The following is a 25,805-nucleotide window of genomic DNA, read 5'->3' as shown; positions in this document are numbered from 1 at the left end:
GCACCCATTTTCCACACTTTTGGAGCTTTCCCATAGCTTTCAAACGGTCAGAAATTGTTTCTTGTTCAACATTTAGCATTGCTGCCATTTGCTTCTGACTCAAAGTATCATCTTCATCCAATATTGCTTGCAATTCGGCGTCTTCGAACTTTTTTGATCGTCTTCCACGTTCTTCATTTCTTACATCACAATCATTATTTCTGAACCGTTGAAACCATCTTTTGCATGTTGCTTCTGATTGAGCATGATCACCGTATGCCTCGACAAGCATTCGATGCGACTCTGCAGCACTTTCTTTCAAATGAAAACAAAAAATTAATGCTTTCCGCAAAACATCACTATCTGGTACAAAATTCGACATTGTTAACACGATGAAAACATATGATGTTGTTTGTTCCGTGACTTGATGTATACTAAATATCTTTGACAGATGTCGTACCAACCAAACAAAAAAATTAAGGCTCGTTCACAACAAATGTTCCCTATCGACACATTTTTATCTTAACGCTCATTTCATACCGGTACACCTGGTAAGTATACAAAGTTACGCTGACATTCGACTGTGTTTTCTGTGTGCTCCACTAAATAGCCAAAAATGGTGATCCTTTTCCAGTTGAAGGTTGCTTATACAACGGTCTCGAAGATCTATAGTAATACAAGACTATAAAAAAAGAAGGAACAGATTTCAAACATTTATTGCTTCCAAACTACAAAAGATAGAAGCACAATTCCAACGTTCCTGGAAAGAGAAAAGTTCAAAGCTTTTATATTCTATGAGCTTACCATGTGTTACATGCAAAATATCAAAACAGTGGCTCACTTACTGCCACACATGAAGCAGCTTCTCTCTTGTTATCGAATTCACAGCTGCAACAATGCGATGTCGCAGACTTTCAGGAGTGTCAGGCATAAGGGGGGGGGGATAAAAACGCGGTGTTTTTACGTAACCCCACAGATAAAAGTCACAAGGTGTGAACTCTGGAGACCTGGGAGGCCACCGGCGATGTTCATTTTCTGCTTCTCCTCTTCCAATACAACGTCCTGGAATGGTGTCATTCGGGTAACGTCGGACGTGCTGAGAGAAATGAGGCGGTGCACCATCTTGCATAAAGATGAAGTCATCTGAATTATCTTCATGTTGAGGAAATAACCAGTTTTGAAGCATTAGTTAGGTTAGTCCTGTCACAGTTTTCTGCATGAAGAAGGAAGCAACATCGCCAATGTGGCCGTGATTCGAGCCTCTACCCGGACTGATCAAATTTTTAACTGTTGTGTGTGTGCAGGAACGTTGGAATTATGGTGCTACCTTTTGCAATTTGGAAGATATAAATGTTTGAGTTTGAAATCTGTTCTTACTTTATGAATAGTCTAGTTTGATTTTCAGTATCTCGTGTAATTATTGACCGAATTTAAAAATTTAAAATGCTATCATAAGTTACTCATTAAGAGACATAATCTGACATTAAAGGGTTAACACAAAAAGTCAAGTACTGAAGTCAGAAACTGTGTATATATTTCGAATCAGCTTAACTCACGGCACGCATATTACCGGAACTTAATTCATTCAATTAACTTCTCATGGTTGGGATTCACAGTCATATAATATTTCTTAAAAGACATCATAGTTACCGTTGACTGTATAAAATATTTATTGTTACTATTGTAATTTCGGGCTTCAACATATTACGATGTAATAAGTGTCGTTCTCATCAGATCTGGTGGGACTTTCACAGTCAAAAGGCTGCATTTTGACGACGACATGTACTCATGTCAGATAGTTTTATATTCTGACAGAATGTAACTTTGCAGTGTTACTTGAAAATAGCCATAAGGTCGAAATTGCAATAGTAGCGATAAATATTTTATACAGTAAATGGCGACTAAGATGTCTTCAGAAATTAATTCATTCAGTAATGGAGAATGAGTTCATTAGCGACTTCCAACAAACTTTGCACATAATTTCCAACCTATTCGAAAGTTTTTCTCGCTGGCTCTCCCCACAAAATAATGAAAGGAAGAAAGTTTTTCACTTACTACATTTTCGCTGTTTCTGCAGTATCACTTCAGCATCAGGTCTTACGTTTTAATTTTCTTTACTACTACCTCTACCGGCAACGCATTTTGCAGACAGTATCCAAACATACCATTCAGTCGACTTGAGAAACTATATCGTTGTCTGAAATACAATTCCGGACATGTGCCGTCATGGAGATGCGTGGAAAACTAGTTTTCCTTAAAAAACGGAGCTCAAGTGACCCAGAATATACTCATCCACAGCACACACACACGAGAACAGGTAGCGACTTCCAGCAAACTTGAAACATAATTTCAAACTTTTGTAAACTTTGTTATCGTTTATAGCCTCACAAAATAATGAAAGGAAAACAGATGATCGTTGAATTTTTCATTAGAGTGTCGTGAATAATCTGTGACTAATACAGTTTTGTGACTTTGCGTCTTCAGTCAGAAAAATTTACACGCGTGACGTCAAATTTTTAACACATTAACTGAATGTACAATAATCAGACGTCTGATGCTGTTTTACGTATTGACGTTCGATTATGTATTGAATCAGGTGCGCACGTGTAACTGCAAACTGTATAATGAGGAGCCAGCTAAATGGGAGCTAGCTGTACAACGTACGGTGCATCTTCCTACTATCTTACTTGAAACGGCCTGTTCTCGCTGCCGGATTCCCCAGGAGCTGATGTTGGTGCTTCATGAATGATTGCAAATTACAACATACGGTCCATACTCCACGTGTGCATAGCGAAACAAAACACCACAAAACCACGATTAGCACCTAGACAAACGAGTCGCAGTTAGACAGGCCTACTGCAAGTATGCATCAAATGTCATTCATCGGATTCCTTGGGGATTACGAGCGATCAGCGATCGCTACGATCTACCCACACACGTGCAGTCGGCGGGCGGATCGCGCAACCTGCCGACCATTTGTTGCAGTCCGGCGCTCATGTGACGGGGCGCTTACTCGGGTGAAACACGGTAGGTTAGCGTGGCGTTTGTCGGACAACGTTGTGCATTTAAGGGAGGCAACGTGGTGATTACTTGTAGCGAAATGGTTCGTGTGATCGTCTCCAAATGATTTAGCAGGTATCAGAATGCACTGCATGTGACTGCCCTTACATCTACATCCAGCATTCCTTAGTGTATGTCGCGGGGAATATTTTTCGTTAATGTCTATTTGGCACCACTCGCTCGCTCACATAATACACATAAAATCACGAATCGAATTATAGTCATTGTTAACCTCAAAGGGTTGTTAATCGCTAATTAACCAAATACTGGTGTGGTAATAACAGTTTGAGACCCATTGGGAGTATGGCGTATGTGAAACACCCTATAGTTCAGCACTGTTTTATTAGTACCAACGACTCTGACACTGCTCGACATGTTACTGGAAACTTCGCTATTATGGAAACCGTGCATGTAACGAAATGTTTAAGTAAGACACGCCTTGCCAGTGAGATGAAATTGGTACTACCACATTAACTCTCTGAGTTGGCATGTCCTTTTGATTGAGACATTTGCTTCTCTCTCCAATTTTGAACTGGTCTTTTAGCCAGGCAGGCAAGCTGCCGCGCGTTATCAACAGAACGGGCAGGCTGCTCTACTCCCAGCCAGGCCAAGCTGTGCCTAAAGGAATCTCGCTTGTATTTCCACTGTGCTACGCCACGTGTCTGTTTATTCTGTACGTGTTCATTGCAGTGTTGTGAATAGGTTTTGGAAGTTGGTGAAAAGCGTTTTTATCCGAGTATCAAAACACGAGGCTCTGTGAAATATATGTTTATTTTGGGTCGTTGTAGGCTGGAAAACCTTGGTTTTTACTTGTCAGTTCTGTCCCTTTTCGGCGTATTTCGGGCTTATTTGTTTATTTCTGTATGAACGGTTTTCTCTGCAACTTCACACTCTTTCTACTAGTTCTGGCTACTGTCAGTTCATCGTCATGTTACCTCTAACACATGTTTTCTGTAGTTAGCAGAATCATCTCTGAAAGACAAGATCCTTTGCACCTAAAAACGTGAAGATGTCTGTTATACTGCACCACCGACTAAAGTAAGGTTTTGGAAGTCAAGTTTTTGTAACCGTAGTGCCTTTCACCCAGATATGATCTCAGTTACATCAATTTTAATTACTTTTTTCAGGATGTGTATTCGGATTCGCTGAATTCATTCTAAGTGGTCAAAATAGTTCATTCTAAGTTCTCCAAGTCCATTGTAGCAAACAGGAAGTTTGTTTTTCATTTTATATTGATGTAAAAGGCACTTGTGCCAAAGAAGATGCTTTTCTTTTAAACTAAGCTTTCTTTGCACTACGGTGTATACGACGAGAATATGTTTTTTCACTGTCCACTGAGCCATATTTTTTTCCTATTTCAGTCAACGTTTGTCCTAAATTTAGAAAGCCTATATACTGCTAAATGGCCTCAAGTCCGTAGCACACATTTCCACACACTTGGCAGCCGCTAAGTTTTGTCCTCTTCCGAAACTTTAATGGAGTGAGGAAACTGCTGGTCAAACTGACAAATATGTCGGAACATACTCGAAGTTTACGAATAAATGTTTAGTAACTTTTTACACACTTTGCATTCAGAGTCACCTACCGATTTCTATGAAGCTGCCTCATGAGTACACGACAACTTCTCCCGTGCTGGGCTTAGGATCTGTTTCGTGACTGGTGTATATACCCCAATTCTTAATTTCTCCTCAGTCTCCTTTAAATTCGATTTATTTATTTTACTGTTCTCACCGTTCTGATAAATGAGCCGCATCGAAACTATCTATGCAAACATATAACTGGACTGATAGTGCAACCTGTGACAAGTGCAGCAGGCTGAACAGGTTCTGTGAAGCTTGCCAGGTTTGCAGAAACACGAGCTGACGTGCTTTAATCACTGTGCTTCAGTACATGTGTACTCCGGTGTCTCTGATGGGGCACCTTGAGCTGCTCTAATGATTGCGGAAGAGATAGTGTCAGGTAGGCTGGTAGGAGAATTTGTACATCTCCGCCGCGCGGGATTAGCCGAGCGGTCTTGGGCGCTGCAGTCATGGACTGTGCGGCTGGTCCCGGCGGAGGTTCGAGTCCTCCCTCGGGCATGGGTGTGTGTGTTTGTCCTTAGGATAATTTAGGTTAATAAGTGTGTAAGCTTAGGGACTGATGACCTTAACAGTTAAGTCCCATAAGATTTCACACACATTTTTGATTTTGTACATCTCCGCTGATAATCAGTAACTGCGAAAACCATTTTTTCTCCCCCCCCTCCACGCCCCCCCTCCCCACCCTCCTCGTCACCCTACGATCGCTCAAATAATTATAATGATAAAGTCTTCCATCATAGAGACTCAACGTGCTTGTCTGCGTTAATGACATGAAAGGAAATATCTTTTTCAAAGGAACTATCCTGGAATTTGAGCGATTTAGGAAACCATTGTAAACGTAAACTTGAGCTGCTGTCCTTCCGAAAGCGATTCCAGTGCCTTATCAGTGTTCCCGCTCGATCGGCGAGGCAGTGTGTCGGTTACGGCGGCAGGGTGGAGAGAGTGTTATGAAACACTGTTACCGGGTGCTCAACTGAAGACTCAGTGGCAACCACGACAGTGAAGATAATTCCACAAATGATAAGTTTCTTGCAGATTTCAGGCAGTAATAACATAAGAATGCAGGTTCTTGCCGGGTTCTTCGCGTGAGCATTCTCTACCATTAGGTGGCACTGTCATCCTCGGAGTTGGATAACGCACGCCAGCGGATGGAGTGCAGGAGTGTCGCGTCTAAGGAACCTCTCATGTGTCCTATTTAGAATTTTCTCTCCTTACTTTAAGCAAATATCCGGCCTTAGCACAACGCATTCGGGATTCGGAGAGGCTCCCCTCCTCAGGATCGAATACGCACGGACATAACGTCATGGACGGCGTGTCGAGCTCTTTTCCACATCCGACCACCTGAATACCAGGCTGGTACCTTCTTCCCGTCTGAGATGAACAATTTGTGAACATTTCGAAAAATTTCACACACGTTTACATGGGATAACCCGAGACGTAGGCAAACGACGTGTACAAATTGCGTCAAGGAACGGAGGGGGGAGGGGGGAAGTGGTGGCGACAGAACGTCTGGATATCCTCTACCACTAACATTGCCAAATTGTAATTAGCGTTCTGACCTATGAAAACACGGATAAGATCAGGAAGCATAAGAAAAAGAAGAAGACGGTCCGAAGCAAACGCAATAAAACATTCGATAAAGTGTGTATTGTAACAAAGAGGTCGAGTAAATATTTTCCCTTTACGTCCTTGTTAGTCATCAAGGATCAAGTCACACGATTGTGACTATAATTTGATTAGTTATACACTGAAGCACCATAGAAACTGGCATAGGCACGCGTATTCAAATACAGAGATAAGTATACAGGCAGAATACGGCGCTGAGGTCTGCAACGCCTATATAAGACAATAAGTGTCTGGCACAGTTGTTGGATCGGTTACTGCTGCTACAATGGCAGCTTATCGAGATTTAAGTGAGTTCGAACGTGGTGTTATGGTCGGCGCACGTGCGACGGGACACAGCATTTACGAGGTAGCGATGAAGTGGCGATTTTTCGGTACGACCATTTCACTACGAATATCAGGAATTCAGTTAAACATCAAACCTCCGACATCGCTGCGGCCGGGAAAATATCTTACAAGAACGGGACGAATGACGACTGAAGAGAATCGTTCAACGTGACCGAAGTGCAACCTTTCTGCAAAATGATGCCGATTTCAATGCTGGGCCATCAACAAGTGTCAGCGTGCTAACCAATAAACGAAATCTCATCGATACGGTCTTTCGGAGCCGAAGGCCCACTCGTGTACCCTTTATGACTGCACGACACAAAGCTTTAAGTTTCGACTGGCCCGTCAGCACCATCACTGGACTGTTGATGACTAGAAACATGTTGACTGCTCAGACGAGTCTCGTTTCAAATTGTATCGAGCTGATGGCCGTGTACGGGTGTGGAGACAACCTCATGGATCCATTGACCCTGCATGTCAGCAGGGGACTGTTCAAGCTCGTGGGAACTCTGTAATGGTGTGGGGTGTGTGTAGTTGGAGAAATATGGGACCTGCCATACGTCTAGATACGACTGACAGGTGAGACGTACACAAGCATCTGTCTGATCACCTGCATCCATTCTTGTCCATTGTGCATTCCGACGGACTCGGGCCATTCCAGCAGGAGAATGCGACACCCCACACGTCCAGAGTGGCTCCAGGAACACTCTTCTGAGTTTAAACACTTTCGCTGGCCGCCAAACTCGCCAGACATGAACATTATTTAGCATATCTGGGATGCCTTACAACGTGCTGTTCAGAAGAGATCTCCAACCCCTCGTACGGATTTTTGGACAGCCCTGCAGGATTCATGGTGTCAGTTCCCTCCAGCACCACTTCAGACATTAGTCGAGTCCATGCCACGTCGTGTTGCGGCAGTTCTCCGTGCTCGCTGGGTCCTGCACGATATTAGGCAGGTGTACCAGTTTCTTTGGCTCTTCAGTGTAAATGCTGTGCTGTTTCACTTCAACTTCAACTTTTCCTGTGATGCATGCGACCAGTTGTTGCACACCATTCGCGACTGGAACACAGAAGGGGGTAGGGGGGAAGTGCTGGTATGCAAAGTACCCTCCGACATAGACCATAAGATCCTCGCGGAGTGCAGATGTAGATGTATGTGATGGGAACAGATGCAGTTTACGTTAATATTGAAAAATAACGTCGAATATTGTAGTCGATGAAATTTCATATACTTGCCGCAAATATTTCTTCTTCTGTGTTTAACGTCTGGATTTCCGATCTGAAACTTAAATTTGGCACACATTATTACTCTCGGCTTTTACGCCGATAATGAGTATTAACAAGACCCAGCAGTCTTGTGCAAATAAGCTGCCTTCACAGTACTTTCAGGCATCTATCTACGTCGTATATATTAGTTTCGTATCGTCGCATACACTAGGTACTGCAGAGTTGTTGCCCCTTCTGGATCCCAAGTGAAAGCTGCGCGTCTATCAGGTTAGCGACCTGCTGAATAACTAAAAGCTTCCACTGACATTCACGACCGATGCTAAGTCGCCGCATAATTGACTGCTCTACTCAGGGAGAAAGCGAACAATTGCTATAGACAGGTACAGCTTGAAAACGTGAGTCCCACAGGTGTTATGAAACGGGTCTTATCAAGGCACGATTTCACTAAACTCCCAGCTCAACGCGTTAGACTGCACACAGCGCCACAGCGTAGAAACGAGTAGATCGCGTTGATAGACGGGTCTCAGGAGGATGCGAGATGCTATGAATAAACAGCAGTTAGCTGAGAATCACAGGAATGTGTCACCGGGCAAACGACAGTCCCACATCTCATCCGTTGTGCAAATATACATTTACAACTGGTCATACCGTCCAGTCACATACAAAAGGATGAGAGGACATCCTTAATTAGAATAGCTATGTAGTGGAAGCTAATTACGACATAGTTTCCTTGAGCGCTGTTCAGAAATGTGGTATTCTTACCTGTACCATTTTGCTGCAATAAAGCTCATGTTGACCTGTTTGCCCTCGGTCGTCACTACTTTTTTCACGAGTTCCTCTCTTGTGCCAACCTCTTCACCTCACAGTGCCACTTGCACCTTACGTCCTCAATTATTTGTAGGACGTATTCCAATCTTCATCTTCTCATACACTTGTTACCCTGTACAATTTCCTCTGGTACCATGGAAATTATTCCCTGATGTCTTAACAGGTGTCCTACCATACTGTCCCTTCTTATTGTCAGTGATCTTTCCGTACGTTCCTTACTTGCTGGATACTGCGGAGAACCTCTTAGTATCTTATCATATAATTTAATATTCAACAGCCTTCTATAGCATATCTCGAATGCTTCTATTCTCTTGTTTTCAGTTTTTCCCACAATCCATGATTCACTACCATACATGCTGTCCTCCAATCGTGGATTCGCAGAAATATCCCCTTCAAATTAAAGGCTTCGTTTGATACAAGTAGATTCCTTTAGTCCAGGATTCCTTTAGCTGCGTAATTTCGCTTCAAAGCTACCAGAATTCCGTAACATATTCTGTTTCATGGTCACCAGTTTCGAAGTAAAAGTTTCTCACTCATCTTATTTCTGTTGCTCCTCATTACTTTCTCTTTTTTCGGTTTAATCTCAACGGTTATTCTGTGCTCAGTAGTGCATCTTACCATTGTATCCTTTCTACCTGAATTTCAATCTCACCCTTGAATATTTCTTTTTTTTCTATCAATGCTTCCTAGACGTACAGATTTAACAATACATCGTTATCTACAGGACTTTTAATCCGAGCGCTTTATTCTTAATCTTTCGTTCTTATAGTCCCTTCTTGGTTCTTAAACATATTTCATATTATCCGTCTTTTCCTACAGCTTACACCTGTTTTATCCAGAGTTTCGAATGTCGTGTACCATTTTACACTGTCGAATGCTTTCTCTAGGTCGACAAATCCTCTGAAGATGTCTTGATTTTTCTTATATTTAGATATCCAGTACAACGCGAGACCTGTCTCCCTGGTGCCTGTCAAAGCCTTAAACCTGTCATCTGGGTCTTATTCATCTTGTAGGCTAAATTTATGGCATGGAACTTCCTTGCTGTTGGTGATGGCACAGCTTTTGTTTCTGGGGTGTTTTCTCATTGGAACTATATCATTTTTATCGTCATTCCATCTCTTATTCTTCTCTCTATCTTTCATCTTGCATTCTCTCTTGAGAAAGTGAAATCCATCGATTCAGTCAGTCAGTCAATCTCCATAATCGCACCGAAACGGAAAATAACAGAGAGAACGCCGAAATACTGAATTCGGTCTTCTGAAACTGTTTTATCGTGGAAAATCGAAACACGATCCATCATTTCAATCATCGTACGAACTTCTAAACGGCGGATATTGAGAGGGAATAGAAAAAAAACAGCAATTGCTTTGTAATGGAAAGGCATCAGGACCTGAATACCTGTAAGATTCTGTGGTGATTATGCGAAAGAACTTGCTCCCCTTCTAGTAGCAGTATTTTGTATTTCTCTGGAGCAGCGAAGATTACCTAGCGACTAGACAAAAGCGAAGATAATTTCATTTTCAAGAGGGATTATAGGACAGATACACAGTATTATAACCGTATATCGTTGACGTCGATTTGTTGTACAATTATCGAACATGTTTGACCGTCATGTATTATGGCAATTTTGGAGAACGAAAATGAGGATCGATAACACAAGGGGAAAAAAAGGACGAGCTTACAGGCCATCTCACCAGATTTGCGACTGGATTCAAGACTTCTTGCAGATCATAATCAACGTGTAGTTCTTAGCGGAACAAAACTGATAGTTGTAAAGGTAATTTAACGTGCATCCGAAGGAATAATGGCAGGACAGTTATTATTTAGAGTGTATGTAAATGATCTTGTGGGAGACCTACAGAGGATCTATGAACGGTGCAGGCATTGGAGTGATTAAATGTAACACACTGCGCACACACAGGGAAAAAAAATCCACTACTACATAACTACACTATTTATGACAAATTTCTGCAAACAGTAACCACCGTAAAATACCTAGGAGTATCTTTTCGAAGCGGCTTAAGTGGAATGACCAGATGCCAGACTGAGATTCAAAGGAAGAATCTTAAGTTCATCAAACTGGGACCCTTACCAGATAAGGCCAATAGAAGAGATAAATCCAATGAAGAGCGGTGCGTTTTGTCGCGTAATCATGTAATCAGCGACAGAGCTTTATGGAGATGCTCAACAAAATCTAGTGGCAGACGCTAGAAGAGAGGCATTGTGCATCACGGAGAGGTTTACTATTGAAATGTCGAGAGAGCACTTTCCGGGAAGAATCGGACAACATATTGCTTCCTCCCACATACTCCTCTCGAATTGACTACGATGAGAAAATTCGAGAACTTAGAGCTAGTACAGAGGCTTACACCAGCCATTCTTCCTACGGCCATTCGCGAATGGAACTGGGAAAGAAGAATCAGTTAGTGTTACCAGAAGTACCCTCCACCACACACCGTCAGATGGCTTGCGGACTATTGATGTAGAAAGTACACGTCGATGTCGAATGTACACCAACTCACATTTGAACATTCGAAAAAATTATCGTAATACTGTTTTCAGGTATACCACAGCATATTCTAGAGACATTCCAGTTTAAACTCATTAAGAACGAGTAGATATTATTTCTCTTTCTTGAAGCTATCCTGACACTGTGAGCATAAGTTTTCTTCAGTCAGATGCTGATAGTTACTGGGAGCCTGCAGAATCCAAAACAAGTGAAGTACAGATAGAACATGGCGTAAAGTACACGCTAAAATCAGGCACTTCAATTCTATTTAATTGCCTGAGCTAGAAAAAAAAATAAAAGTTGTATTCAGCATATATTTTACATTAGGTCTGAGGAGGTTAATCAGACCAGGTCACGATCTCAGTCAGCATTCCACAAGCTAAATGGTCCGTTTGACTTCTCTTTTCTGGCTTTACCTAAGGTTACTTTGATGCAGTTCTCCACTTCTGTCGCAAGATATACTTTTCGCTTCTGCTTAACTGCCGCACTTCCCATCACTGCATATCGCACGTCTGCCTTGTATATTCGTATTTAGGCCTATATCTACTGTTAAACTACAGATTTCAGGGACGTACGTCATCCTATATACCCAGGCATTAATTCGTCATATTATTTATTAGGCATATTTGCCCTGCCTTGTTCAGGACGTAGTCATATTTCACATGACCAATCACACATGACCAATCAGTCGGATCCTCAACAGTCTCCCGTTATCACCACATATTATTTCTTCCACTCGTTTCATTAATGTCTTCCCCACTGTCCTTGTGCAGCGCGTGTATGGATATGTGCTCTTCATTGAACTTTTTCACGTTAGGCTCAGATATTTAACTCGGTGTCCAGCGCTGTACTGCAATGCTGTGCTCTAAATCGCCGTATTTTATTCTCCTACTTACGCAAATAATCTTACATTTATCAGTATTTAAGACATGCTATAAATCATTACACCAAGTCACTCCATATTTCTCTATGGCACTTTCGTCGTGATCATTTGGTAAAACTTAGAACGAAATGCCTTGGAGACACCATCTGGCTTTTTCATACTACACTGCCTCACAAAGTGAGCGAAGCACCCAGACGGCAAGCAGGAAAAGAAACGAAAGTTAACGGGATGAGGGAACAGGCGAAGTTACAGCAGTGATTACAAATGGTTCAAATGGCTCTAAGCACTATGGCACCTAACATCTGAGATCATCAGTCCCCTAGACTTAGAACTACATAAACCTAACTAACAAAAGGACATCACACACACCCATAGCCGAGGCACGATTCGAATCTGCGACCGTAGCAGGAGCGTGGTTCCGGACTGAAGCGCCTAGAACCGCTCGGCCACAACGGCCGGCCGCGCTGATGCTGAAAACGCTGCGCGAGATGTGTCCAGTTTCAGATAGACTTTTTTCCTTACAACGGTTCTGAGGACAGGGTTTGAAAATCGTTTCTCGGTGACCCTGTTCGGACGTTAAACGTGTAATGCGATTTCCCGAGAAGCGACGCCAGAAGCACGCCGCGATACACAAGTTTCGCAATATGCGACGAGGAGTGTTTGCCTGTCCGTCACCGAACCGCATCCAGGAAGCAATATTGCTGACGCTTTCGCAGTCCTCTTTTTATGTTATACCTGTACTCTATCGGTCGATGTCCAGATAAAATTCGCTGCAAATCATACAGTAATTTGGCAGGATATTATTTTGTTTTCATTTACCGTTTTCTCCCCTTTTATTCAAAAGTGCAGTCTCTGTTCTAAAATGCACTCCTATAAAGTGCTACATCGTCGCGAAGTTTTGTAAAAAATGTCACATCAATTCTTGTCCGTTTTTTATAGATGCACGTTATCTATTAATTTTCCTAGAACAGTACAGTGATTAATACGCTATAATGAAGCGGGATTCATTTAATTGGGTATTTCCATCGTCAGTTTATCACTTACATGAGTATGTATTCTCTCCATGCGCATTTCATAGGAATTTTCACCTCTAGTAATGTTGTTTCTTCCTTTTCTTTATTTGCAGCACTATACGTATTTCATATTTCTTAAAGCGACATAAATCTTTTAATTCCTTTGTTCGTTTTACTGGTGAATACATCCCTTGTTGTGTTCTAGTCACTTACGTGTAGGAAGCATTGACAACTAACCATCTGATTTAATATTTATTTTGAAATGTGTGTCAACTATATACGCTTTGGTCTTACTAGGTCTTCAGCGTTGCACCTTTTAAAGTTAGTTAGTCGAACGACTTCCCACGACTAATACAGTACGGTACTCTAAATACTCTCCCGTCTTCAGACGGTCCCTTGAATAAAACAATAATATCAACCAACATAAATTATCTACAGTATACGCTGTATAAATAAAGAAAAAGTTCCATGTGACTTGTGGCGGCTCTACAATTTTAATTTCTAACGGCCGCTGTTTCCCTGCAGGCAAATACCTACGCTCTCTAAATTTATTTATAAATTTGTAAATGAACAAAGCGCGGCTGCTTCCATACCAATTGCCCAAACTACTCCATTTGTCTCATATCTCTTGATACCCTACTATATTCTCTGACGACTTGGCTCTCTTCGAGGGCGGAATATCGCACTCCAAAATAGGTCTCTCTTCTCGACGCAGCCTTTTAAACCTCCGCGACCGCTGTCCCAAGCTGAAGATGCGATTGATCTTCAGATACATCGCTCCACATGCACATAAAAAAAAAGCCTGACACTATCTGAGAATTACATTTATCCTCTTTCCGCTTTAGTATCAACCAAGTACATTTGTTTTCTAAAAACATTCAGCAGCCTACATCGCGCAAATATTTCTGTATTTAAGATAACCAGTTTCTACAGATTTTTCTGTCATCTTCAGGTCTTAAAAAATCCTTTTGTAATGAAACGTCTTCATTTTGCGTTCGACCTCACGCCAAGTTGGAATGGGATGCAAAAAACATCTCTGAGCTACATAAATATGGACATGGCCATTTGCACAATGGTTTATATTTTCAAATACTTTAATTATGACAAACCTTTTATAATGTGCCGATTTTCATCCACATTACAACTTGCCGTGAGGTCCGACGTAAAATGAACACGTTTCATAACAAAAAGATTTCTTAAGACCTGAAGATAACAACAAAGTCTGTCGAAACCGCTTGGTTTGAATAAAGAAATATGCTAAATGTTATTAGCAAGTAAGATCGCTCTTTCGGTCTTCTCAATAAGAGAATGACTCCCTGAATAACTGCAAAGTGACTCCTGTCAGATGCACTCCACAAGTGTGAACTGGGTCGAAGAATGTTTGACTAATGGAAGTCAGAACGCTATACCGAAACACGAAACTTTGAACAGAAATTAACATAGGGTGTCTACCACGAAAGCGTATGAGAACTTGTAATGTTGTCAATAAATATAAACTATCTGTGATAGGGTAACCATCATGCTCAGGCTGTTCGCTAACTGTACTCTTTTCCACAGGACAGTTTCGTCTCTAGAAAGTCGTAAGGAACTACAGGAACTGTTTTTATTTGATGCAACGGACGACAAATTTATTTACGTGGTAATAAATGCCCGGATAAGCCCTTACCAAACCAAGGTAACCCGATACTATCCGATTACTACACTGAAGAGCAAAAGAAACTGGCACACCTGCCTAATATCGCGTAGGGCTCCCGTGACCATGCAGAAGTTCTGCAACACGACGTGGCATGGACTTGACTAATGTCTGAAGTAGTGCTGGAGGAAATTGACACCATGAATCCTGTATGGCTGCTCATAAATCCGTACGAGAGGGTGGAGATGGCTTCTGAACAGCACATTACAAGGCATTCCAGACATGCTCAATAATTTTTTTGTCTGGGGAGTCTGGCGGCCAGCGGAAGTGTTTAAACTCAGAAGAAGGTTCCTGGAGCCACTCTGTACAAATTTTTGGACGTGTGGGATGTCACATTGTCCTCTTGCAATTGCCCAAGTCCGTCGGAATCCACAGCGAACATGAATGGATGCAGGTGATCAGACAGGATGCTTACGTAAGTGTCACCTTTCAGAGTCGTACCTAGACGTATCCGTGGTTCCTCACCACTCCAACTGCACACGCCCCACGCTATTACAGAGCCTCCACCCTTGAACAGTCCGCTGCTGACATGCAGGGTCTATGGATTCATGTGATTATCTCCACACCCGTACACGTCCATTCGCTCAGTACAATTTGAAACGAGACCCGTCCGACCGGACAACATGTTTCCAGCCATCAATAGTCCAGTATCGGTGTTGACGGGCCCAGGCGAGGCGTAAAGCTTTGTGTCGGCAGTCATAAACGGTACACGAGTGGGCCTTTGGCTCCGAAAGCCCATGTCGGTGATGTTTCGTTGAATGGTTTGCACGCTGACACTTGTTGATGGCCCAGCATTGCAATCCGCAACAGTTTGGAGAAGGGTTGCACTTCTGTCACGTTGAACGATTCTCTTCAGTTGTCGTTGGTATCATTCTTGCAGGATCTTTTTCCGGCCGCATCGATGTCAGAGATTTGATGTTTTACCGGATTCCTGATATTCACGGTACACTCATGAAATGGTCGTACGGGAAAATCCGCACTTCTTCGCTGCCTCGGAGATACTGTCCCCCCTGGCTCGTATGCCGACTATAACACCATGTTCAAACTCACATAAATCTTGATAATCTGCCATTATAGCAGCAGTAACCGATCTAACAACTGCGCCAGACGCTTGTTGTCTACATACGCGTTTCCGACTGCAGCGCCGTATTCTGCCTATTTACATATCTCTGTATTTGAATACGCATGCCTACAACAGTTTCTTTGGCGCTTCAATGTATGTAAGCGATAAACGTCTGGAATCTATCTCATCTTTTGACCACGTAGGAATCATATCACAAAGCTGTGAACTGAAACGGACTCATGACATAATTCTGGGAAACATTATTGCACCTGGAAAGACACGTGAGTGCACGTGGCTAGTGCGTTCTATTCCAGTCATGCCCCAGCTTTTGGAGCCCTTAAGAACTAGGCATGACGTCAGACATCGGAGGAAGTAAGAAACACGCTTTTAGGGCGTTAGTATGGTGGTGTAGCCATACGAACGTGTAATGTAGCTGCTCGTGGAACTTAAATGGCAGTCTCTGTATGTCCATCTTTTCAGATATGGTTGTGGGACCTCAGTTGTTCAGTACAGAATGTCAATTCAAACACCTTTCAGCCGTCTAATTTCCAAACTGTTATTTTATTTGGCTACCAGTTTCGGCGATATATTACGTCACCTTCAGGTCCCTGACAGACGTGTAGGAAGTTCCAATCTAAATTCCGGGCACAACAGGGGCAAGGATTCAAAGGCTAGTATCAGTGGATTTCTGATGCAGGATCACCAAATCGCTGTATCAAAAATCTACAGATACTAGTCTTTGAATTCTGGCCCCTACTTTCACCAGAACCGAGGTTGGAATCTTCCTATATGTCGGTGAGGAGGCCTGAAGATGGCGTAATATGTCGGCGAAACTGGTAGCCCAATAAAATAACAGTTTGGAAACTAGACGGCTGATATGTGTTTGAGTTGACATTCTTAAATGGCAGTATTTGAAGGTGGTGGCGTTGTTACCGTGGAACCCTAATGGATAAATTTGAAGATAAATACTGTGTTTAATCTGGCTGCTTCTATCTTGTATTAGGTTCGTGCATAAGTTCTTAGCGTTTTTGTTTTGCATGTTGGTATTCCGGTTGCTGTGGGGTTATTTATCGACTGTTTTTTTTATTTGTAGTTCATTGTTGCTGTTTCTGTCATTTGGAGATAGTGAGTGGATCTGTGAACGCTAGAAAACGGAATGCGTAAATCGGAATATTTCCGACATGTTCTTCTATTTGAGTTCAATAGAGGTGTGACAGCAGCGGGGGCAACCATAAATATTTGCGCCGTGTATGGGGATAATGCCACTAGACAGTACACGTGAAGAAAAGTACACGTGAAGATGATTTTGATATTAGTGACTTTACGTTCAAGAAGACCCTCGGGATTTAATTAAGATCGTTTAAACAGATTAATCCACGTCAATGTCCTCGATGACTGGTAAATGGGTTGAACTGTGACATTTTCATGCAATGGAGAAGGTTCAAAAATCGGGTGTATGGGTACCGCGTGCTCTTAAGCAATATCAAAACATCAACGGGTTGCTATAAGTGCACTTGCACCTCTGCTTGCTCGTCATCAATTGGCTCATGAACAACACCGACCACTTCTATCTTGTATCGTTGCTGGTGACGAGAAATGGTGTCTTCATGCTAACATAAGTAAAAGAAAGGAATAGTTGAGTCCAGACAAGGTAGCGACCTGTGCGCATCCGTGAAAGCTAATGTTATGCATCTGGAGGAACAGCAACGATGTGGTGTATTGCGTATTGCTTCCTTGCTTCCCCGAGCTGTAGCCATCATTGCTGACATTTATTGTCAACAAATGAGACGTCTTGCAGACGCAATCCAAGAATACATCTACATCTACATCTATACTCCGCGAGCCACCTTACGGTGTGTGGCGGAGGGTACTTATTGTACCACTATCTGATCCCCCCTTCCCTGTTCCATTCACGAATTGTGCGTGGGAAGAACGACTGCTTGTAAGTCTCCGTATTTGCTCTAATTTCTCGGATCTTTTCGTTGTGATCATTACGCGAGATATATGTGGGCGGTAGTAATATGTTGCCCATCTCTTCCCGGAATGTGCTCTCTCGTAATTTCGATAATAAACCTCTCCGTATTGCGTAACGCCTTTCTTGAAGTGTCCGCCACTGGAGCTTGTTCAGCATCTCCGTAACGCTCTCGCGCTGACTAAATGTCCCCATGACGAATCGCGCTGCTTTTCGCTGGATCATGTCTATCTCTTCTATTAATCCAACCTGGTAAGGGTCCCATACTGATGAGCAATACTCAAGAATCGGACGAACAAGCGTTTTGTAAGCTACTTCTTTCGTCGATGAGTCACATTTTCTTAGAATTCTTCCTATGAATCTCAACCTGGCGCCTGCTTTTCCCACTATTTGTTTTATGTGATCATTCCACTTCAGATCGCTCCGGATAGTAACTCCTAAGTATTTTACGGTCGTTACCGCTTCCAATGATTTACCACCTATGGCATAATCGTACTGGAATGGATTTCTGCCCCTATGTATGCGCATTATATTACATTTATCTACGTTTAGGGAAAGCTGCCAGCTGTCGCACCATGCATTAATCCTCTGCAGGTCTTCCTGGAGTACGTACGAGTCTTCTGATGTTGCTACTTTCTTGTAGACAACCGTGTCATCTGCAAATAGCCTCACGGAGCTACCGATGTTGTCAACTAAGTCATTTATGTATATTGTAAACAATAAAGGTCCTATCACGCTTCCTTGCGGTACTCCCGAAATTACCTCTACATCTGCAGATTTTGAACCGTTAAGAATGACATGTTGAGTTCTTTCTTCTAGGAAATCCTGAATCCAATCACAAACCTGGTCCGATATTCCGTAAGCTCGTATTTTTTTCATTAAACGTAAGTGCGGAACCGTATCAAATGCCTTCCTGAAGTCCAGGTAGACTGCATGAAGTGATGCTAGTCCACAATAATGCCCGCCTCTTTTCTGCTATACTGGCAAAAAAAACAGTGTATAACAAAAAACGCTATACAGGTGTTGCGTTGGAAGTCATTCTCAAAAAATGTTCAAATGTGTGTGAAATTTTATGGGACTTAACTGCTAAGGTCATCAGTCCCGAAGCTTACACACTACTTAACCTAAATTATCCTAAGGACAAACACACACACCCATGCCCGAGGGAGGACTCGAACCTCCGCCGGGATCAGCCGCACAATCCATGACTGCAGCGCCTCAGACCGCACGGCTAATCCCGCGCGGAGGAAGTCATTCTGCTCCCACCTTATTTACCTCGTCTTGCGTCCTCTGATTTTCACCTTTTCCGCTCTCTATTTAACAACGTTGAAGAAACTTCCTTTCCGGATGAAAATAGGCTCCGAAAATGGCTCGACGACGTCTTCGCCTGAAAACCAAGTGATTTCTACGGTCGCGGCATCGAAAGTTACCCCAGCATTGGCATACTGTTATAAATGGTGAAGGAGGGTATGTTAATGACGACTAAAGCCTCTGTTGTGTGTATCTGTTGTGTTTATTAAACTATTGGAAAAACGCTAAGAACTTGTGCAACAACCCAATGTTAAGCGTAGGGATCATGAGGAAATGTTACGAGTTCACAGAGGCATCCACAGTCTTTCTACCGCGATTATTTCGTTAGTTGCGTATGGCATAGGGTACAATAAAACTAAAAATGGATGTTCAACGATGAGAGCGCATTCGTCTATAGCTCTAGAATACCTCTGTAGCTGTTTGTCTCAGCGTAAGGATAAAGTTGAAACGAGTGGAACTCGACTTTCAACGTAAATTCTCTGGTAAGTAATATGTGCAATAAAACATACATGAAATGACAGAGGCACCTAAACCAGTTATCCAAGATCAAGTTTCGCCAACGTTTCAGTCGATCAAGCAATAACTTGTAGCTCCTGTTTGGCTGCAGCACGACTTAAAATTGTAGAGCAGCCGTCATACACATTTTATCTTGTTTCGCCTGTCATTGCTCTGTTTCCACACCGAAGAGTTGTTCGAAAGAATTTCCTAGGCATTCAAAAGTCCAGTGGGCGTGGAGGATAAATGTGTCCAGGAGTCAGGAGACACGGAAAGAAATGATGTGTCGAGCTACATAGGAGGATGGATACATGTATTGGGTGTTATGGAATTGCATTAAAGAAGCAGATGTTAAATGAAACTCGTGAAATATGATGAGTTGTAAAATATTTGTGTGTGATTTTTAACAAAATAGGACGAAGGGACCCAAGTCGTTGGAAGTCCACTGCAGAAATGTTGAGCCGTGCTGCCTCTATAGCCGTCCATAATTGCGAAAGTGTTGCCGGTACAGGATGTTGATGCACGAACTACCCCCCGATTATATCCCATACGCGTTTGATGGGATGCATGTCGGGCGATCTGGGTAGCCAGATCATTCGCTCGAATTGTCCAAAATGCTCTTCACACTAATCGTGAACAATTATGGCCTACTGACATGACACCGTTGTTTGGGAACATGAAGTCCATGGATGGCTGCACATGGTCTCCAAGTAGCCGAAAATAACCGTTTACAGTCAATGATCGGTTCAGCTGGACCAGAACACCCAGTCCATTCCAGGTAAATAAAGTCCACACCAGTAAGGAGTCACCGCCAGCTTGCACAGTACCTTGTTGACATCTTGGATCTGCGCCACACTTGAACCCTACCATTAGCACTTACCAACTGAAATCGAGACTCATCTGACCAGGCCGGTATTTTCCAGTCGTCTACAGTCCAACCGATATGGTCACGAGCCCAGGAGAGGCGCTGCAGGCGATGTCGTGCTGTTACCAGAGCCACTGACGTCGGTCGACTGAGGGCAGTGGTGTTTGCGTGGATTTGTCAGTGCTAACAGACAAGCAACACTGCGTGAAATAACCGCAGACATCAGGGTGGGACGTACGACGAACGCATCGGTTAGGACAGTGCGGCCAAATTAGGCATCAGTGGGCCCCACAGCTGTTAGCAGTGACAACTCTGCGCAAACACCGCTGATCTCAGCCGTTAACCAGTGCGTTGTCTTTTGTGAGAGGTAATGCCAAATATTGTATTCTCGGAACACTTTTGACACAGTGGATCTGGGAATATTAAAATCTCTACCGACTTCCGAAACGGATTATCTCATACGTCTAGCTCCAAGTACCTTCCCGCGTTGAAAGTCTGTTAATTCCGGTCGTGCGGCCATAATTACGTCGGAAACCTTTTCACATGGACCACCTGAGTACAAATCACAGTTCCGTTCAGTGCACTGCCCTTTTAGACCTCTTGTACGCGATACTCCCGCCATCTGTATAAGTGCGTATCACTTTGCATGACTTTTGTTACCTCAATTTAGTTATGAGAAAGAGACAGAAGGAAAAGTAAAGATGGGAAAGAGAATAACAGAAAGCTTTAAAACCACCAAAAGCCTTCAACAAGTTTCCAGTCTATCCTCATTCCTCTTTAAGATATACTTAGACCAAACGCCAGAGGCATGGTACAAGAAAAGTTCAGGAACAGGTATGTTAGTTGGAGGGGAAAGAATGCATTCATTACTTTTTGCAGATGACCAAATTATTTTCGCGAACATCAGACTAGACATGGAACACATGATAGGTAAACTGCAGAAGTAATACACGAGGTGGGGGTCCAAAAAATAATTTCTAAAAGATAGAATATATGTCTATTGGTAAACAAGGAATGAATTTAGTTCTGTAAGACGAAAAAATTGAGAAATATTGAAATTTTAAATATTTAGGGTCTACTATATCCAATGACAGTACCTGTGACAAAATATTGAGGCTAAAGTAGCGATGGTAAACGAGCGACGAATTGTTTGTATAGATTGGTTTGAAGTAATAATATTAGTTAACACTCCAAAAAAAAAGAGGGTACATAGTATTATGGAGACTGTATGATGCAGAAATGTAGACACTTACGAATAAAAGAAGGAACAATGTCAGGACAATGAAATTAGATTTTATGAAAGATGCCCACAGATTACCCGTGAAGATAAGAACAAAACATTAAAATGTATAGAAAAAATGGACATAACCCACCCATAGCCAGCAAACTTCAGAATAAACTCTTCAGTAGTTTGAGCAGTTTGAAAGAATGTGTAGTGACAGGTGATCAAAGAAGGTGTTAATCCAGGCCCCAAGAAGAGCTAAAAGGGTCTGCCACCTTTGTCTTTGAAATATATATTGATAGAGTAGTGGATGAGAAGGGGTTAACAGCTTTAGACTGGAGTAACCCAGATTGCTTGAAGGAGAAAACGCCAATCCTCTAGAGGGATAAGTCAAAGAAGAAGAAGAAGAAGAAGAAGAAGAAAAAGAAGAAGAAATTCGGTGTGAGCAGCGAAGGCCGAAATTTGCACTCTGGCTATCTCTTCGTCGACGGCTTTGTAATGGTATAAGGCCACAGAGAAGACTGTCCTTCGCCAGAAGCCTCCCAGGTCGTATAACAAGGATACAGATCTGTGCGCCGACTAAGAATATTACTTTCCTTGCGTCAGCTTTTACCTGTTATCGTAAGCGGAGGTTCATGACGCAGTGTCGTAGCGGACTGTAAATCTTGGCCGAAGAAGCCTGCAACTGCAACCCACCAGGTGAATCCCACTGAAGGTATTTGTCCAGACGGAGCAGTCGCCAGTTGCCAGCCTGCGGCAGCCCCTCGTGTGCGTCAAGCATACGGGACCTTGGCTTCGCTCGCCCTGCAAAGGTATAGAGTTTCACAAATAACACGCGAGCAACGAGACTCTGAGGGATCTGCACAGAGAGCGATATAGCGATATTTGGTATGGAGCAGGTTCAAATGGCTCTGAGCACTATGCAACTTAACTTATGGAGCAGGACTGGAATCGATTGCACGCTTGTTACTGAAGACCCGGAATTGTTTTAAATTTATAGCAGGCTCGGCGAAATACCTTTTCTTTCCTAGGGTCTCTTGGGTGCCCTACAAGCAATACAAATACAAGACAGACAAACAACTTCCTTCTCCGTTTACAAAGCTTGGGATAGGAGGTATCATTATGTTGGTTACTGGTGCACGTAGGAATTAGGGACGCGTATTGGCAGGTGCGATTGGTAAAGAAGCTCTTGTCGCTCATAGCACCTACACTTGCTACCATCGCCTCGCTGTCGAGGCGCTGGATCATGTACGAATGGTACAGGGTGGCTGGAACCGACAGACCTTGACTTAACCGTGTTGAACCTCAGGCGGGACGTGGTTTTCCCGCGTCTATAGTAAAAACCAGTTTGAGGTTTATTTTCTCAAAAAGATATATATCTATGTGTTTATTCAAACGAACAATAGTGGACACCAGATACAGGCAGGTGAGGTTACGGTTATATTTCACTCACTACCCACTAACGCACCTGTTTGGTCGTGTTGCTATCTGCCTTATTTATTACAATTCATTCTTCATTAGAACAATTTTTTTTATTTATTTTTATTTTTTATTTCTTTGCTTTGGAAAGCTGTGAGTGAAACGAAAACCTTTGTAGGCTTAAGTTTCGAAAGCCACATGGTAAATAGTGACAAGAAGAAATTCTGCTTTACGCAAAGTGGAATCCTCAAATCCATCGTACTGTTATACGAGGGTTGGAACTTTATAGTGGCAACTATTTATTTACAGCTCGCACAAAATACATTTGTGTTTCAAAGTTTTACTGACCTTCAAAGTAGTCACTAACATTGAGTATAAGCTGTTGCCAGCGATGTGGAAGTCGTGGGATGCTCTTAGCAGTGCCAGTTGTGTTGACGGTTCGAGCGGCGCGGTCTATTGCCCGACGAATTTGTAGCAGTTCTGAAGCGAATGCCGTGAAGTGTTTCCTTCAGTTTAGAAAACGAGTTGAACTCACGAGGGCTTAAGTCAGGGGAGTGCAGCAGGTGGTATAGCACTTAGCAGCCCCATCAGTCAAACGAATCAATTTAATATTTTAAAGAACATAGTTCTTATTATAGGAAACGGCTATCTACAATTATTATAAATAAACTGGAAGCAGTCTTGATTGCATAAATTTTTTAATGGTGTGACCGGTTTCTATCTTATTATAAGATCGTCTTCAGACCATAGATGTCTGCCGGAGGCGGTGGCGCATGGCAGCCCTCTTGCTTGTGGCTGGTGGTGTACTGCCACAAACAAGAGAGTTGCCATGCGCCACCGCCTCCGGCAGACATCTGTGGTCTGAAGTTGATCTCATAATATGATAGAAACCGATCACCACATTAAAAAATTTATGCGATCAAGACTGCTTCCAGTTTATTTAAAACAAATCAGTAACAGCTTGCACTGTACGTGCTTGAGCATTGTGCTGCAGAAAGTGTCATCACTTCTGTCTCTAAGCTGTTCATTTTTGGAACGCAACCAACTATGAGCTTAGAGACAGAAGTCACAACACATTCTGCAGGACCTGACCATCATTTTGCAGGACAATGCTCAAGCACGTACAGTGCAAGCTGTTACTGATTTGTTTGACTGATGGGGCTGCTAAGTGCTATACCACCTTCTGCACTCTCCTGACTTAAGCCCCAGTGAGTTCAATTCGATTTCTAAACTGAAGGAAACACTTCACGGCATTCGCTTCAGAACTGCTACAAATTCGTCGGGCAATAGACCGCGCCGCTCGAACCGTCATCACAACTGGCACTGCTAAGAGCATCCTACGACTTCCACATCGCTGGCAACTGATTATACACAATGCTGGTGACTACTTTGAAGGTCAGTAAAACTTTGAAACACTTATCTATTTTGTGCGAGCTGTAAATAAATAGTTGCTATTATTAAAATTCCAACCCTCGTATAAAGACAAGACGTTGACTGACTGTTTTCAAAAAACTGGTAAAGGCCTCGGCCTATTTACTATCTTCTCTATTACAACCTGCTGCAAGAAGGAAAATGCTATGCTGTGAATCTGTGCAGTTTCGTTGTCTTTCCTGCAGTTAGTTTTAACTTCGATAGCAGGTCATTTAAACCATTAGTCAAATTGCTTCTCCCAGATACATTCTTTCGCCTTGTGTATAATTAAAACAAAAATTGATTCGCTTTCTTCGTCGCTGTCAATTTTAAAAGAAGGAGGAGGAGATAAATGTTTAACGTCGCGTCGACATCGAGGTCATTAGAGACGAAGCACAAGTTCGGATTAGGGAAGGATGGGGAAGGAAACCGGCTGTGCCCTTTCAGAAGAACCATCCCGGCATTTGCCTGAAACGATTTAGGGAAATCGATTTTAAAAGAAAACAAGAAAGTTGTACTTATGGCTTTATGGGTTATTGTTAGAATACTTCTACGCAATCTGAATGGTCCGAAAATGTGTAATCCTGCCCGTTCGCAGATTAAAACTATGCGAAATACTTTCATTAAAGCTATTATCCTCGCAGAAGCAGCAACTGTAGAGGTCTGTCTCATACGCCGTATGCCAACGGTGGCAAGCGATATACCGATTTATTTTGAGCGACTTCAGTTCCAAATCAAGGTTTCGTTTGCTATGACAATAAACAAGGCTCAAGGTCAGAGAGAGGGGGAAAGAGCAGATGCACAGAGAAGGAAGGGGGCGAGGAGGTAATGGACAAAGAGACGGGGAAGGAAGGAGTGGACATACAGAGGGGGAGAAGGAGATGTAGAAGATGCAGAGTGGGAGAGGGGGAGGTAGAGATGGACAGAGAGAGGGGGAATAGGAGATGGAAAAACTTAGGGGTAGGAGGTGATGGACAGAGAGAGAGGGATAGAGGAGGAGGAGGAGGAGGAGAAGGAGATGGACGAAGAGAGGGGGCAGGAGGACATTAGGACATGTATCCATTCCTACACTTATTTAATAACTGCGAAGCATTGCTGGGTTCACTAGTGTTTCTAAAGGGTACCATCTGGTGAAGCATGATGTTTTGCGAGCTGATGCGCGATGCTTCTGTGTACATGCAGCAGAGTGCCACATGATAAAAAATTGTTTTATGTACAGCAAGAGGACAGTGGCCAGCTTGGCGTGCGATAAGTCTTCTTCCATTTCAATAGAACAAATGTGGTGTGGTACTAAATTTTTTATGAACTGTCCGAATTGCTTTCTAA

The 25,805-nt window shown here is 42.7% G+C and overlaps 1 protein-coding gene across 2 annotated transcripts in view; it reads left to right on the top strand.

Annotated features, from left to right (window-relative positions):
- The window catches only part of LOC126187631 (protein cycle), a 948,550-nt gene that overhangs the window by 726,786 nt on the left and 195,959 nt on the right, over window positions 1-25,805 (top strand). The gene's annotated exons all lie outside the window — the stretch shown is intronic.

The sequence above is a fragment of the Schistocerca cancellata genome, chromosome 5 (assembly GCF_023864275.1).
Source record: "Schistocerca cancellata isolate TAMUIC-IGC-003103 chromosome 5, iqSchCanc2.1, whole genome shotgun sequence".
NCBI classification, from domain to species: Eukaryota; Metazoa; Arthropoda; class Insecta; order Orthoptera; family Acrididae; genus Schistocerca; species Schistocerca cancellata.
The sequence above is the reverse complement of the archived record's forward strand: the minus strand, read 5'-3'. Positions and strand labels throughout refer to the sequence as shown.